Source organism: Triticum aestivum, chromosome 1A (assembly GCF_018294505.1).
Source record: "Triticum aestivum cultivar Chinese Spring chromosome 1A, IWGSC CS RefSeq v2.1, whole genome shotgun sequence".
NCBI lineage: Eukaryota > Viridiplantae > Streptophyta > Magnoliopsida > Poales > Poaceae > Triticum > Triticum aestivum.
The window spans coordinates 526,842,863-526,859,057 of NC_057794.1; positions in this window are offsets into that span (position 1 = coordinate 526,842,863).

Genomic DNA, 16,195 nt, shown 5'->3' on the forward strand with positions numbered 1-16,195 from the left:
CTTTCTTGCCGCTACTAGTCTTATCTTGATTCAGCGGTATTGTGGGATGAAGCGGCCCGGACCAACCTTACACGTACGCTTACGTGAGACCGGTTCCACCGACTAAGATGCACTAGTTGCATAAGGTGGCTGGCGGGTGTCTGTCTCTCCCACTTTAGTTGGAGCGGATTCGATGAACAGGGTCCTAATGAAGGGTAAATAGAAGTTGACAACTCACGTTGTGGCTTTCACGTAGGTAAGAAAACGTTCTTGCCAGAACCCTAATTCAGCCACGTAAAACTTGCAACAACAATTAGAGGACGTCTAACTTGTTTTTGCAGCAAGTGCTTTGTGATATGATATGGCCAAAGTTGTGATGAATGATGAATGATCTATATGTGATGTATGAGATGTTCATGCTATTGTAATAGGAATCACGACTTGCATGTCGATGAGTATGACAACCGGCAGGAGCCATAGGAGTTGTCTTTATTTTTTATATGACCTGCGTGTCATTGAGAAACGCCATGTAAATTACTTTACTTTATTGCTAAACGCGTTAGCCATAGTAGTAGAAGTAATAGTTGGCGAGCAACTTCATGGAGACACGATGATGGAGATCATGATGATGGAGATCATGGTGTCAAGCCGGTGACAAGATGATCATGGAGCCCCAAGATGGAGATCAAAGGAGCTATGTGATATTGGCCATATCATGTCACGTTTATTATTTGATTGCATGTGATGTTTATCATGTTTTTGCATCTTGTTTACTTAGAACGACGGTAGTAAATAAGATGATCCCTCATAATAATTTCAAGAAGTGTTCCCCCTAACTGTGCACCGTTGCGACAGTTCGTTCGTTTCTAAGAACCACGTGATGATCGGGTGTGATGGATTCCAACGTTCACATACAACGGGTGTAAGACAGATTTACACATGCAAACACTTAGGTTGACTTGACGAGCCTAGCATGTGTATAGACATGGCCTCGGAACACAGAAGACCGAAAGGTCGAGCATGAGTCGTATAGAAGATATGATCAACATGAAGATGTTCACCGACGTTGACTAGTCCGTCTCAAGTGATGATCGGACACGGCCTAGTTGACTCGGATCATGTTATACTTAGATGACTAGAAGAGGGATGTCTATCTAAGTGGGAGTTCATTGAATAATTTGATTACATGAACTTAATTATCATGAACTTAGTCTAAAAATCTTTACAATATGTCTTGTAGCTCAAATGGCCAACGTAGTCCTCAACTTCAACGCGTTCCTAGAGAAAACCAAGCTGAAAGACGATGGCAGCAACTATACGGACTGGGTCCGCAACCTAAGGATCATCCTCATAGCTACCAAGAAAGATTATGTCCTACAAGCACCGCTGGGTGAAGCTCCTGTCCCACAGAACCAAGACGTTATGAACGCTTGGCAGACACGTGTTGATGACTACTCCCTCGTTCAGTGTGGCATGCTTTACAGCTTAGAGCCGGGACTCCAAAAGCGTTTTGAGAGACATGGAGCATATGAGATGTTCGAAGAGCTGAAAATGGTTTTTCAAGCTCATGCCCGGGTCGAGAGATATGAAGTCTCCGACAAGTTCTTCAGCTGTAAGATGGAGGAAAATAGTTCTGTCAGTGAGCACATACTCACTATGTCTGGGTTGCATAACCGCTTGACTCAGCTGGGAGTTAATCTCCCGGATGATGCGGTCATTGACAGAATCCTCCAGTCGCTTCCACCAAGCTACAAGAGCTTTGTGATGAACTTCAACATGCAGGGGATGGAAAAGACCATTCCTGAGTTGTTTTCAATGCTGAAATCAGTGGAGGTAGAAGTCAAAAAAGGAACATCAAGTGTTGATGGTCAATAAAACCACTAAGTTCAAGAAAGGCAAGGGTAAAAAGAACTTCAAGAAGGACGGAAGGAAGTTGCCGCGCCCGGCAAGCAAGCTGCCGGGAAGAAGCCAAAGAATGGACCCAAGCCCGAGACTGAGTGCTTTTATTGCAAGGGAAGTGGTCACTGGAAGCGGAACTGCCCCAAACACTTAGCGGACAAGAAGGCCGGGAAAATGAAAGGTACATGTGATATACATGTAATTGATGTGTACCTTACCAGTACTCGTAGTAGCTCTTGGGTATTTGATACCGGTGCAGTTGCTCACATTTGTAACTCAAAGCAGGAGCTGCGGAATAAGCGGAGACTGGCAAAGGATGAGGTGACGATGCGCGTCGGGAATGGTTCCAAGGTCAATGTGATCGCCGTCGGCACGCTACCTCTACATTTACCTTCGGGATTAGTTTTAAACCTTAATAATTGTTATTTAGTGCCAGCTTTGAGCATGAACATTGTATCGGGATCTCGTTTAATTCAAGATGGCTACTCATTTAAATCCGAGAATAATGGTTGTTCTATTTATATGAGAGATATGTTTTATGGTCATGCTCCGATGGTGAATGGTTTATTCTTTCTCGAGCGTAATGATACACATGTTCATAGTGTGAAAACCAAAAGATGTAAGGTTGATAACGATAGTCCCACATACTTGTGGCACTGCCGCCTTGGTCACATAGGTGTCAAACGCATGAAGAAGCTCCATGCAGATGGACTTTTAGAGTCTCTTGATTATGAATCATTTGACACGTGCGAACCATGCCTCATGGGTAAAATGACCAAGACTCCGTTCTCAGGAACAATGGAGTGAGCAACCAACTTATTGGAAATCATACATACTGATGTGTGCGGTCCAATGAGTGTTGAGGCTCGCGGTGGCTATCGTTATGTTCTCACCCTCACTGATGACTTGAGTAGATATGGGTATGTCTACTTAATGAAACACAAGTCTGAAACCTTTGAAAAGTTCAAGGAATTTCAGAGTGAGGTTGAGAATTAACGTGACAGGAAAATCAAGTTCCTACGATCAGATCGTGGAGGAGAATACTTGAGTCACGAATTTGGCACACACTTAAGAAAATGTGGAATAGTTTCACAACTCACGCCGCCTGGAACACCTCAGCGTAATGGTGTGTCCGAACATCGTAATCGCACTCTATTAGATATGGTGCGATCTATGATGTCTCTTACCGATTTACCGCTGTCGTTTTGGGGCTATGCTTTAGAGACTGCCGCATTCACTTTAAATAGGGCTCCGTCGAAATCCGTTGAGACGACACCGTTTGAATTATGCTTTGGGAAGAAACCTAAGTTGTCGTTTCTAAAAGTTTGGGGATGCGATGCTTATGTCAAGAAACTTCAACCTGAAAAGCTCGAACCCAAGTCGGAAAAATGCGTCTTCATAGGATACCCTAAAGAAACTGTTGGGTATACCTTCTACCTCAGATCCGAAGGCAAGATCTTTGTTGCCAAGAATGGATTCTTTCTAGAGAAAGAGTTTCTCTCGAGAGAAGCAAGTGGGAGGAAAGTGGAACTTGATGAAGTATTACCTCTTGAACCGGAGAATGGCGCAACTCAAGAAAATGTTCCTGAGGTGCCTGCACCGACTAGAGAGGAAGTTAATGATAATGATCAAGATACTTCTGATCAAGCTCCTACTGAAATTCGAAGGTCCACAAGGACACGTTCCACACCAGAGTGGTACGGCAACCCTGTCTTGGAAATCATGTTGTTAGACAACGGTGAACCTTCGAACTATGAAGAAGCGATGGCGGGCCCGGATTCCGACAAATGGCTAGAAGCCATGAAATCCGAGATAGGATCCATGTATGAAAATGAAGTATGGACTTTGACTGACTTGCTCGTTGAACGACGAGCCATAGAAAATAAATGGATCTTTAAGAAGAAGACATACGCGGATGGTAATGTGACCATCTATAAAGCTCGGCTTGTCGCTAAGGGTTATCGACAAGTTCAAGGGGTTGACTACGATGAGACCTTCTCACCGGTAGCGAAGCTAAAGTCCGTCCGAATCATGTTAGCAATTGCCGCATTCTATGATTATGAGATATGAAAAATGGACGTCAAAACGGCATTCCTTAATGGTTTCCTTAAGGAAGAATTGTATATGATGCAGCCGGAAGGTTTTGTCGACCCTAAGAATGCTGACAAGGTGTGCAAGCTCCAACGCTCGATTTATGGGCTGGTGCAAGCATCTCGGAGTTGGAACATTCGCTTTGATGAGATGATCAAAGCGTTTGGGTTTACGCAGACTTATGGAGAAGGCTGCGTTTACAAGAAAGTGAGTGGGAGCTCTGTAGCATTTCTCATACTATATGTAGATGACATACTTTTGATGGGAAATGATATAGAACTCTTGGACAGCATCAAGGCCTACTTGAATAAGAGTTTTTCAATGAAGGACCTTGGAGAAGCTGCTTATATATTAGGCATCAAAATCTATAGAGATAGATCGAGACGCCTCATAGGTCTTTCACAAAGCACATACCTTGATAAGATATTGAAGAAGTTCAATATGGATCAGTCTAAGAAGGGGTTCTTACATGTGTTACAAGGTGTGAAATTGAGCTCAGCTCAATGTCCGACCACGGCAGAAGAGATAGAAGAGATGAGTGTCATCCCCTATGCCTCAGCCATAGGTTCTATTATGTATGCCATGCTGTGTACCAGACCTGATGTAAACCTTGCCGTAAGTTTGGTAGGAAGGTACCAAAGTAATCCCGGCAAGGAACACTGGACAGCGGTCAAGAATATCCTGAAGTACCTGAAAAGGACTAAGGAAATGTTTCTCGTTTATGGAGGTGACAAAGAGCTCGTCGTAAAGGGTTACGTCGACGCTAGCTTCGACACAGATCTGGATGACTCTAAGTCACAGACCGGATACATGTATATTTTGAATGGTGGGGCAGTAAGCTGGTGCAGTTGCAAGCAGAGTGTCGTGGCGGGATCTACATGTGAAACGGAGTACATGGCAGCCTCGGAGGCAGCACATGAAGCAATATGGGTGAAGGAGTTCATCACCGACCTAGGAGTCATACCCAATGCGTCGGGGCCAATCAAACTCTTCTGTGACAACACTGGAGCTATTGCACTTGCCAAGGAGCCCAGGTTTCACAAGAAGACAAGGCACATCAAGCGTCGCTTCAACTCCATTCGTGAAAATGTTCAAGATGGAGACATAGATATTTGTAAAGTACATACGGACCTGAATGTAGCAGATCCGTTGACTAAACCTCTCCCTAGAGCAAAACATGATCAACACCAGAATTCCATGGGTGTTCGATTCATCACAATGTAACTAGATTATTGACTCTAGTGCAAGTGGGAGACTGTTGGAAATATGCCCTAGAGGCAATAATAAAAGCATTATTATTATATTTCCTTGTTCATGATAATTGTCTTTATTCATGCTATAATTGTGTTATCCGGAAATCGTAATACATGTGTGAATAACAGACACCAACATGTCCCTAGTAAGCCTCTAGTTGACTAGCTCGTTGATCAACAGATAGTCATGGTTTCCTGACTATGGACATTGGATGTCATTGATAACGAGATCACATCATTAGGAGAATGATGTGATGGACAAGACCCAATCCTAAACATAGCATAAAGATCGTATAGTTCGTTTGCTAGAGTTTTTCCAATGCCAAGTGGTCGGACCCTTCCCCGGACCCTGCGCAAGCGGGAGCTACATGCACCGGGCTTCCCCAAGTATCCTTTCCTTAGACCATGAGATCGTGTAACTCCCGGATACCATAGGAGTGCTTTGGGTATACCAAACGTCACAACGTAACTGGGTGACTATAAAGGTAGACTACGGGTATCTCTGAAAGTGTCTGTTGGGTTGACACGGATCAAGACTGGGATTTGTCACTCTGTATGACGAAGAGGTATCACTGGGCCCACTCGGTAATGCACCATCATAATGAGCTCAAAGTGACCAAGTGTCTGGTCATGGGATCATGCATTACGGTACGAGTAAAGTGAGTTGCCGGTAACGAGATTGAACGAGGTATTGGGATACCGACAATCGAATCTCGGGCAAGTAACATACTGATTGACAAAGGGAATTGCATACGGGGTTGCTTGAATCCTCGACATCGTGGTTCATCCGATGAGATCATCGTGGAGCATGTGGGAGCCAACATGGGTATCCAGATCCCGCTATTGGTTATTGACCGGAGAGTCGTCTCGGTCATGTCTGCTTGTCTCCCGAACCCGTAGGGTCTACACACTTAAGGTTCGGTGACGCTAGGGTTGTAAAGATATGTATATGCAGTGACCCGAATGTTGTTCGGAGTCCCGGATGAGATCCCGGACGTCACGAGGAGTTCCGGAATGATCCGGAGGTAAAGAATTATATACAGGAAGTGCTATTTCGGCCATCGGGACAAGTTTCGGGGTCACCGGTATTGTACCGGGACCACCAGAAGGGTCCCGGGGGTCCACCGGGTGGGGCCACCTATCCCGGAGGGCCCCATGGGCTGAAGTGGGAAGGAACCCAGCCCAAAGTGGGCTGGGGCGCCACTCCCCTAAGGGCCCATGCGCCTAGGGTTGGGGGAAACCCTAAAGGGGGGCGCCCCCTTGCTTGGGGGGCAAGCCCCCCACCCCTTGGCCGCCGCCCCCCTAGGAGATCCCATCTCCTAGGGCCGGCGCCCCCCCTAGGCACCCCTATATATAGTGGGGGAGAGGGAGGACTTCAGACCTCAGCCTTTGGCGCCTCCCTCTCCCCTGTTACATCTCTCTCTCGTAGTATAGGCGAAGCCCTGCTACTGTGACGCCCTGCATCCACCACCACGCCGTCGTGCTGCTGGATCTTCTTCAGCTTCTCCTTCCCCCTTGCTGGATCAAGAAGGAGGAGACGTCATCCGCTCCGTACGTGTGTTGAACGCGGAGGTGCCGTCTGTTCGGCGCTTGGTCATCGGTGATTTGGATCACGTCGTGTACGACTACCTCATCCCCATTCTTTGAACGCTTCCGCACACGATCTACAAAGGTATGTAGATGCAATCCGATCACTCGTTGCTAGATGAACTCATAGATGGATCTTGGTGAAACCGTAGGAAAATTTTTGTTTTCTGCAACGTTCCCGAACAACGTCTCGGTGCCCAGAGGCGGTCGATTGGATTATAGGCGTGTGAATAACAGGGGTGCGAACCCTTGTCTCGGAGGAGGGGGGTGGCTTAGATAGAGCGCGCCAGGACCCCGGCCAGCCCACGTTACCAAGGGTTCAATGTACATTAAGGCGAGGCGTTACTGGTAACGCTCGTAATAAAGTGCTATAATGACCATAAAGACTACTTAATAGCCAACTGTTTGCCTGCGGAATGACTTTAGATCTCCTGGCAGTCGAGTGGTTGGCTTCGTGGTCGAGTGGTAGCTTCTTGGTCGAGTGTCTTAAACCCGTCGAGTGGGTACCTTCAAGTCGATTGAAAGGTGCCTTCTTCCAGGGATGTCCCTGGGTAGGGCTCTTAGGACAGGTCCATGCCCCTTCCCTAGGTACATAGCTTCGTCATTAGCCCCCGAATGGATCGAGGTTCGAGTGGGGAAGGAGTTGGGGGTCCTTCCGACTGGTTCTTAGTATCATATGAACGTCTTGTACTGGATCAATTGCCAAGGATGACGTTGTCAACTTCTTTCGGTCGCCTTGATCCATTCTTGGTCTCCCGTCGAGTGAATTTCCTTACTTGTGAAATACCAAGTGCCGGCGCGAGAGGGATCTTCTGTCTGATGAGTTGTTCCACAGCCCGCGGATTTCACGGGATTTGAACATCGGGGAGCGAACGGGACGGGCGCGGCCGTAGTAATCGGATGTGATAAGGCGGAAGCTCCTCGATTCCCGCGCCACCTTTTTTGCCACGTGCTGCGCGCGCGTCTGCTGCGGGATTTGACGGGATAGCCTGGGCCTACCAGTCAGCCACTCGGGGGCAGCCTCTTATAAGCCACCGGCTCGGGTTTCCGAACAGTGCTCTCTCCTTTCTCTTCTTTCTCCCTTCGCAAAGTCCTCCGCCACCTCCGCTCTCACCCTAGCGCCGCAGACCCGTTCGAGATTCGCCGGCGATGATGGTGAAGGGAAAGACGTCTGCTCTGGAGCACGTGAAGAAGGCGGCGGTACAGGGGAAAGGGAAGAAGTCCGCTCGGGGCGGATCTTCCTCAAGGACTGCTCTGCCTAGAGGCTGGATCTAGGGCGACTGGATGCCGTCGGTGATTCGGCAGGAAGATCTCGACGATATGGTTGAGGGGGGAGTCATTCCTTACGAAGCTGCGCACCTTCTGGGGGGAGAAGTCGAGCCCCAACCCCGTGATGGTGAGTGTGTCCTTCTCGCCACCCATATCGATCGAGGGTTTTCTCTGCCACCTCATCCTTTTTTCCGGAGTTTTCTGAATTTCTTCGGAGCGCAGCTCCACCACTTCACTCCCAACTCTATCGTGTACCTTGCTGCTTTCATTTCCTTGTGTCAGGGTTTCCTGGGTTGCCGCCCCCATTGGGGACTCTTTAAGCACATCTTTACTTGCCGCTCCCAATCGGTCAAGAAGGCCAAGTCGAGTGACGAAAGGACGCAGGTGATCCAGCTGTGCGGGGGCCTGGCGATCCAGACGAGGGGAAAGAGTTGTTTTCCATCTATCATTTTCCCAGAGTCGGTCCGTGGTTGGCAGGCGACCTGGTTTTACTGCAAAGACCAGGCAACCCCAGGACAGTCGACTGGGCTTCCCCCTTTCTCTCTCGACCGAGCTCAAAAACCTGCTTCTCTGAAAGTGACGCCAGAAGAAAAGGCCCAAGTCAAAGTGCTGGATGGTCGAGTGGTTCAGCTTGTCCGCGATGGCGTGACTGGCATGGACTTGCTGGAGGTCTTTCTTCGGAGGCGCATCCAACCTCTCCAGGCTCGCGACCACCCGATGTGGCTGTACTCGGGCCTCGAAGACACCACTCGGATCCACCCGGAGGAGGTCACTGATGAGATGTTGGAGGGGTGGTTGACGAGCATCACAGGAAACAAAGACAACCCCGAGGCGCCAGGAGGGTTTCTCCACTCGACAACACATACGAAGTGGACCAGGTCTGACTTTATGCTCCCGACTGAGATCTTGTTTTCTTCATTGGTCTTCTTTGAATTGGTCGACTGACTTTTGTCTTGTCTGTTGTTTTCCAGGCGACTACTGAGATGTACTCGACACCCAACGGGGCACAGGAGACAACTGATGAAGGGGAGGCGAGCGGAGGTGAGAGTGGAGACGATCAAGGCGAGTGGGAGTCCGATGGCGAAGGAGAGGGAGACGACGACGTCGACTCCAGCAAAGAGGAGGAGGAGGAGGTTGAACCCCCCCCCGCCCGGAGAGGCGATCCAAGCTCACACACGATCCAGCGCGGGAACGTGGTAAGGCGACTGCTCCTGTTGGGCAGTCGTCGAAACGCCCTCGGACCTCTTCTCCTACGCCGACTGGAAAGGCTCCCAAGCACCCACGTGTGACGCCGTCCAAGCCGCCCAAGGCTCTGCCCAAGATGAAGATGGCTGTCCCCATCATTTCTGGGTAATAACAAAACTTGTTTTCCTTTGTCGACCGTGGACAGATCCTTGGTCGATTCATTGAGCCAACTGACTAACTTTCGAGATTTGCAGTGCTGCTACTTCTGAGGTCTCCGCCAAGGACGACGACCAAGAGATGGAGGATGCTGTTACCTCCAACCCTGGTACGATTACTGATGTTCTGCCTTGAGTCGACTGGACACTTATTGCAACTCTGGTCGATTGAATGTTTTCTTGTAGCTCCTTCTCATGTTATCAACCTTCCGGATGACGACGACGACGTGCCGCTGAGAGTGAGAAGGACCAGGGGAGCGTCGGCTGGCGAGACCCCACAATCCACTCTGGCGCCTGAGGCCGTAGCTCGAGACGGTGGTGAAACCACTCGGGCTTCTGTGACTTTTGCCATTCCTCTGACGAGTGTGCGGCCCTCGACGTCGACTGCGGACCCGCCTTCACTTTTTGCCGCGTACCCCGTCCCTGAGGACCAAGCAGCTGCTGCAAAAGAGGCCATACACCAGGCGGGGATCATGATGGAACAAGTGAAAGTGGCTCGGGAGGCCAGCCAAGCGGCTTATGACGCGAGTTCGGCTCTTCAGAATAACGTCCAGGTCAGTCGACTCAACACTTGGTCTGTTATGATATGCTGTTTGAAGAATCTCTTTTCTGAAGATCTTTATATCTGTACACCCACTGGGTGTGTCTGCCAATTCTTGGACAAGTGGGGGCACGCTAAGTGCACCCACTGGTTGTAGTCCCCGAGACTACGGTGGACTGCTGGCAGTCGACTATAGTCTTTATATTGTGTTGCTCTAGCTGTATTTCTTCACTCGGTCTGGTCAGGCCATGTCGAATGGAACTATATCCGGTCGACTGCGGGTAGTCGACTTTTTTTTACAATGGGGGCACGCCGAGTGCACCCACTGGGTGTAGTCCCCGAGACTACCGTTGAATGTTTTTGATTTGGCTGTAGTCTTAGAAACGCCACCATTGTCTCTTAGTTACTCGGAAGCAACTTATCTTGGACGTCTATCCACTGATTTTTCTTTTTGCAGAAATCTTGCGAACTTGTAGCTTGCTATACTGAGTTGGAGAATCAGCAGATCCAGCTCAACCTTAACTTGAAGCTTGCTCAAGAGAATTTGAAGAAGGCGCAAGAAGAAGCAAAAGGTATGGCTGGTGAGGTTCTCCATTCTTGACGAGTGATTTTTCTTGCTTGTTCGTTCTTGATGTTGAGTTCACTCGACGTGCCGCAGATAAACTGGAAGAAGCTCTGAAGAAGAAGGATCGAGATCTTGCAGAAGCACAGAAGGAGGCCTTGAGCAAAACGAAGCTTGCAGAAGAGAAAATGGCTTCGGTCGGAACTCTTGAACAGGAGAACTCCAGACTGAAAACTGCTCTCGAGACAGCTAATCAAGAGGTCAACCGACTGAAGAACGACAAGATGGTTCTGCACAACCAGGCGGGTAAGCTGGCGGGGAAGGTAAACGATCTGGAGGCTTATCTCGGTGGACTCGCCAAGAAGCTGTTCGTCATGCTCGAAGGTAATTACTCTGCCCCGACTGTCTTGCAGTTACCAAGCCTGTGTAGAGCCACTGTCTGACTCTTGAATCGTGTTTGCAGAATTCTGCCAGAACTTCGAAGAGGAGCCAGTCGAGTGGAGCCAGGCTTGGACCCCGCCAATTCTCTCGTGAAGGATGGGGCTGCTATGAACATGCTCCGACTGGAGTCTCATGTTACCAGTGTTGTTGACTATCTTGCTCGACTGGAGCCTGGGACGGTGCTTCAGAACGACCTCGAGTCTCTGATGGCTCGACTGAATGAAGTCCCAGGTCAAGTGGCGGAATGGAAGAAATCTTCTGCTAGATGTGGTGCTGATGTCGCTCTGTCTCTGGTCCGCGTCCATTGCAAGGAGGCGCGAGAAGAAAAGCTGGCCGCCATCCAAGTTGCCAATACCAGGAAGCACATCTTTCAAGACTTCATGGAGACTTTCATCGCTGCTGCCACTCGTATTGCAGACGGGATCGACTTGGACGAGTTCGTCGCCCCTTCCAGTCCTCCACCTGAGGAATGAAAAACTTTTATGCTTCACTTTAAATTTGCCTCGGAATGCCGAGTGGATTTGTAACCGTTAAACTCTGCCGAGCCGAGGGCTCGAGTACTTTGATCTGAGGTCTGGGACCTTTAGGCTTTATCCGGACTTGATTTCTCGTTGGATATCTTCATGGTTTGATCTGTCGAGTGGAACTTGATCTTCACTCGGAATAACCTTGTATTTGTGGCGTAACTTCTTGCGGATTGGGTTGTGTCCTGTACTTAGGTGAGCACTGGGCTGCAGCTAAGCCCCCGAGTGGGAGGTTTGCTCTCCACTTGGTAGGATTTTTAAACACTTAGGCGAGCACTGGGCTGGAGCTAAGCCCCCGAGTGGGAGGTTTGCTCTCCACTCGGTAGGATTTTTAAACACTTAGGCGAGCACTGGGCTGCAGCTAAGCCCCCGAGTGGGAGGTTTGCTCTCCACTCGGTAGGATTATTAAACACTTAGGCGAGCATTGGGCTGCAGCTAAGCCCCCGAGTGGGAGGTTTTCTCTCCACTCGGTAGGATTTTTAAACACTTAGGCGAGTGCCTGACTGCAGCTAAGTCTCTAAGTGGGAGAACTTTGGCGAGTACTGGACTGCAGCTAAGCCCCCGAGTGGGAGGATTGCTCTCCACTCGGTAGGATTTTTTCAAACTTAGGCGAGTGCCTGACTGCAGCTAAGTCTCTAAGTGGGAGAACTTAGGCGAGTACTGGACTGCAGCTAAGCCCCAGAGTGGGAGGATTGCTCTCCACTCGGTAGGATTTTTCAAACTTAGGCGAGTGCCTGACTTCAGCTAAGTCTCTAAGTGGGAGAACTTAGGCGAGTACTGTACTGCAGCTAAGCCCCCGAGTGGGAGTCTGGCTCTCCACTCGGTAGGATTTTTAAACACTTAGGCGAGCACTGGGCTGCAGCTAAGCCCCCGAGTGGGATGTTTGCTCTCCACTCGGTAGGATTTTTAAACACTTAGGCGAGCACTGGGCTGCAGCTAAGCCCCCGAGTGGGAGGTTTGCTCTCCATTCGGTAGGATTTTTAAACACTTAGACAAGTGCCTGACTGCAGCTAAGTCTCTAAGTGGGAGAACTTAGGCGAGTACTGGGCTGCATCTAAGCCCCCGAGTGAGAGGATTGCTCTCCACTCGGTAGGATTTTTTCAAACTTAGGCGAGTGCCTGACTGCAGCTAAGTCTCTAAGTGGGAGAACTTAGGCGAGTACTGGAGTGCAGCTAAGCCCCCGAGTGGGAGGTTTGCTCTCCACTCGGTAGGATTTTTCCAAACTTAGGCGAGTGTCTGACTGCAGCTAAGTCTCTAAGTGGGAGAACTTAGGCGAGTACTGGACTGCGGCTAAGCCCTCGAGTGGGAGGATTGCTCTTCACTCGGCAGGATCTTTTTCAAACTTAGGCGAGTGCCTGACTGCAGCTAAGTCTCTAAGTGGGAGAACTTAGGCGAGTACTGGACTGCAGCTAAGCCCCCGAGTGGGAGGTTTGCTCTCCACTCGATTGGATTTTTCCAAACTTAGGCGAGTGCCTGACTGCAGCTAAGTCTCTAAGTGGGAGAACTTAGGCGAGTACTGGACTGCAGCTAAGCCCCCGAGTGGGAGGATTGCTCTCCACTCGGTAGGATTTTTTCAAACTTAGGCGAGTGCCTGACTGCAGCTAAGTCTCTAAGTGGGAGAACTTAGGCGAGTACTGGACTGCAGCTAAGCCCCCGAGTGGGAGTCTGGCTCTCCACTCGGTAGGATTTTTCAAACTTAGGCGAAACGGATTCGCAGCTAAGTCACCCAATGGGGGATTTCGTATGAAAACAAAAGTGACAGCAATTATTGGAACACTCTTGCCTTTGATAAAAATGAACTGCAGAAATTTTTTCTTATTACATCTCGTCCAAGGGAGAACTCAAGTGTAAAAGGGGCGGAGCAGTTCCGCATTCCAAGCTCGCGGCTCGTCGATCTGGCGATCAACATTGTAGAGGTGATACGCTCCATTGTGGAGGACTCTAGTGACGATGAAGGGGCCTTCCCAAGTAGGAGCAAGCTTGAGTGGTTTCTATTGATCCACTCAGAGGACCAAATCTCCTTCTTGGAAGGCTCGACTCTTCACATTCCGGGCGTGGAATCGACACAAGTCTTGCTGATAAATGGTCGATCTGATCATGGCCATCTCCCTCTCTTCTTCTAGGAGGTCGACTGCGTCTTGCCGGGCTTGTTCTGCTTCATCTTCGGTATAAAGTTCGACTCGGGGTGCATTGTGAAGAAGATCACTCGGCAGAACTGCCTCGGCTCCATAAACCAGAAAGAATGGAGTTCTTCCAGTCGACCGGTTCGGGGTGGTCCTCAATCCCCACAGAACTGACGGAAGCTCGTCGACCTAAGCACCTGCCGCGTGCTTGAGATCACGCATCAGTCGAGGCTTTAGTCCTTTGAGAATCAGACCATTTGCTCTCTCTGCTTGTCCATTCGACTGGGGATGGGCGACCGATGCGTAGTCAACTCGTGTGCCTTGAGAGGCGCAAAAAGCTCTGAACTTGTCCGAATCAAAGTTTGACCCATTGTCAGTGATGATACTATGCGAGACTCCATATCTGAATGTTAGCCCTCTGACGAAACTGATAGCAGTGCAAGCATCAAGATTCTTGATGGGCTTAGCTTCAATCCATTTGGTAAACTTGTCGACTGCCACAAGCACATGAGTGAAACCGCTCCTGCCTGTTCTCAGTGGACCAACCATGTCCAGTCCCCAGACAGCAAAGGGCCAGACGAGTGGAATGGTCTTCAGGGCTGATGCAGGCTTGTGTGACATGTTGGAGTAGAATTGGCACCCTCCACACTTGTCGACTATCTCTTTTGCCATCTCATTTGCTCTTGGCCAGTAAAATCCCGCTCGGTATGCTTTAGCCACAATGGTCCGAGAAGACGCATGATGACCACAGGTCCCCGAGTGGATGTCATCAAGGATTATCTGACCCTCTTCTGGTGTTATGCACTTCTGACCGATTCCAGTCGCGCTTTCTCTATACAACTGTCCCTTTATGACTGTGAAGGCCTTGGATCGGCGGACGATCTGTCGAGCCTCTTCCTCGTCCTCCGGGAGTTCCTTCCTTAGGATATACGCGATGTACGGTATCGTCCAGTCGGGAGTGATTGCCAATACTTCCATGATTAGGTCGACCACAGCAGGAACTTCGACTTCAGTCGGATCTATGGCACTTTTCAGCTGCGGGGCTTCTTCTGTAAAAGGATCTTCTTGGACTGACGGCGAGTGAATGTGTTCCAGGAACACGTTGCTGGGAATGGCTTCTCTCTTGGAGCCTATCTTTGCCAAATCGTCAGCTGCTTGATTTTTTAGTCGGGGGATGTGATGAAGCTCTAACCCCTTGAATTTCTTTTCTAGCTTTCTCACTGCATTGCAATAACCAGTCATTGCCGGACTTCTGACGTCCCACTCCTTCATCACCTGATTAACCACCAAATCTGAGTCGCCATAGACCATGAGGTGACGGACGCCGAGTGAAATGGCCATGCGCAACCCATACAAAAGTGCTTCATATTCTGCTTCATTATTGGAGGAATCGAAGTGAATCTGGAGAACGTATCTGAGCTTATCTCCTCGGGGGGAGACTAATACTACCCCAGCACCGGAACCATTCATCATCTTAGATCCATCGAAGAACATGGTCCAGTGCTCCGAGTGAACTTGAGTCGGAAGTTGCTGCTCGATCCACTCGGCGACGAAATCTGCGATTGCTTGGGACTTGATAGCCTTCTTTGCTTCAAACTTGATATCTAAGGGAAGGAGTTCAATCGCCCACTTGGCCACTCGACCAGTTGCATCTCTGTTGTGCAGAATCTCTGACAGTGGAGCGTCGCTGACGACTGTAATGGAATGGTCAGAGAAGTAGTGTGCAACCTTCTTCGTGGTCATGTAAATCCCATATACAAGCTTCTGGTAATGGGGATATCTTTGCTTCGAAGGAGTCAAAACTTCAGACACATAGTATACTGGGCGCTGAACTCTGAAGGCCTTTCCTTCTTCTTCCTGCTCGACTGTAAGTATTGTACTGACAACTTGTCCCGTGGCCGCAATGTAAAGCAGCAGAGGCTCTTTACTGATTGGGGCAGCAAGCACCGGCTGGGTGGAGAGCAGAGCTTTGAGGTCTGCAAACGCTGCATCAGCTTCTGGAGTCCACTCGAACTTGTCAGACTTCTTCATCAGTCGGTAAAGAGGCAACGCCTTTTCACCGAGACGAGAAATGAATCGACTTAGAGCGGCCAAGCAACCTGTAAGCTTCTGGACATCGTGCACACGCACAGGGCGCTTCATCCGGAGTATGGTGCCAATTTTCTCGGGATTGGCGTCGATTCCTTGTTCGGAAACGAGAAAACTGAGTAACTTTCCACCTGGAACTCCGAATGTGCACTTTGATGGATTAAGCTTGATATCATAACTCCTGAGGTTGGCAAAGGTTTCAACAAGGTCAGTCAGCAGGTCGGAACCTTTCCGTGACTTGACCACAATATCATCCATGTATGCTTCCACATTCCGACTGATCTGAGTGAGCAAACACTTCTGAATCATCCTCATGAACGTGGCTCCAGCGTTCTTGAGGCCGAAGGGCATGGTGACATAACAGAAGCACCCGAATGGAGTGATGAAAGCTGTTTTGATCTCATCGGGTCCATACAGACGGATCTGATGGTACCCGGA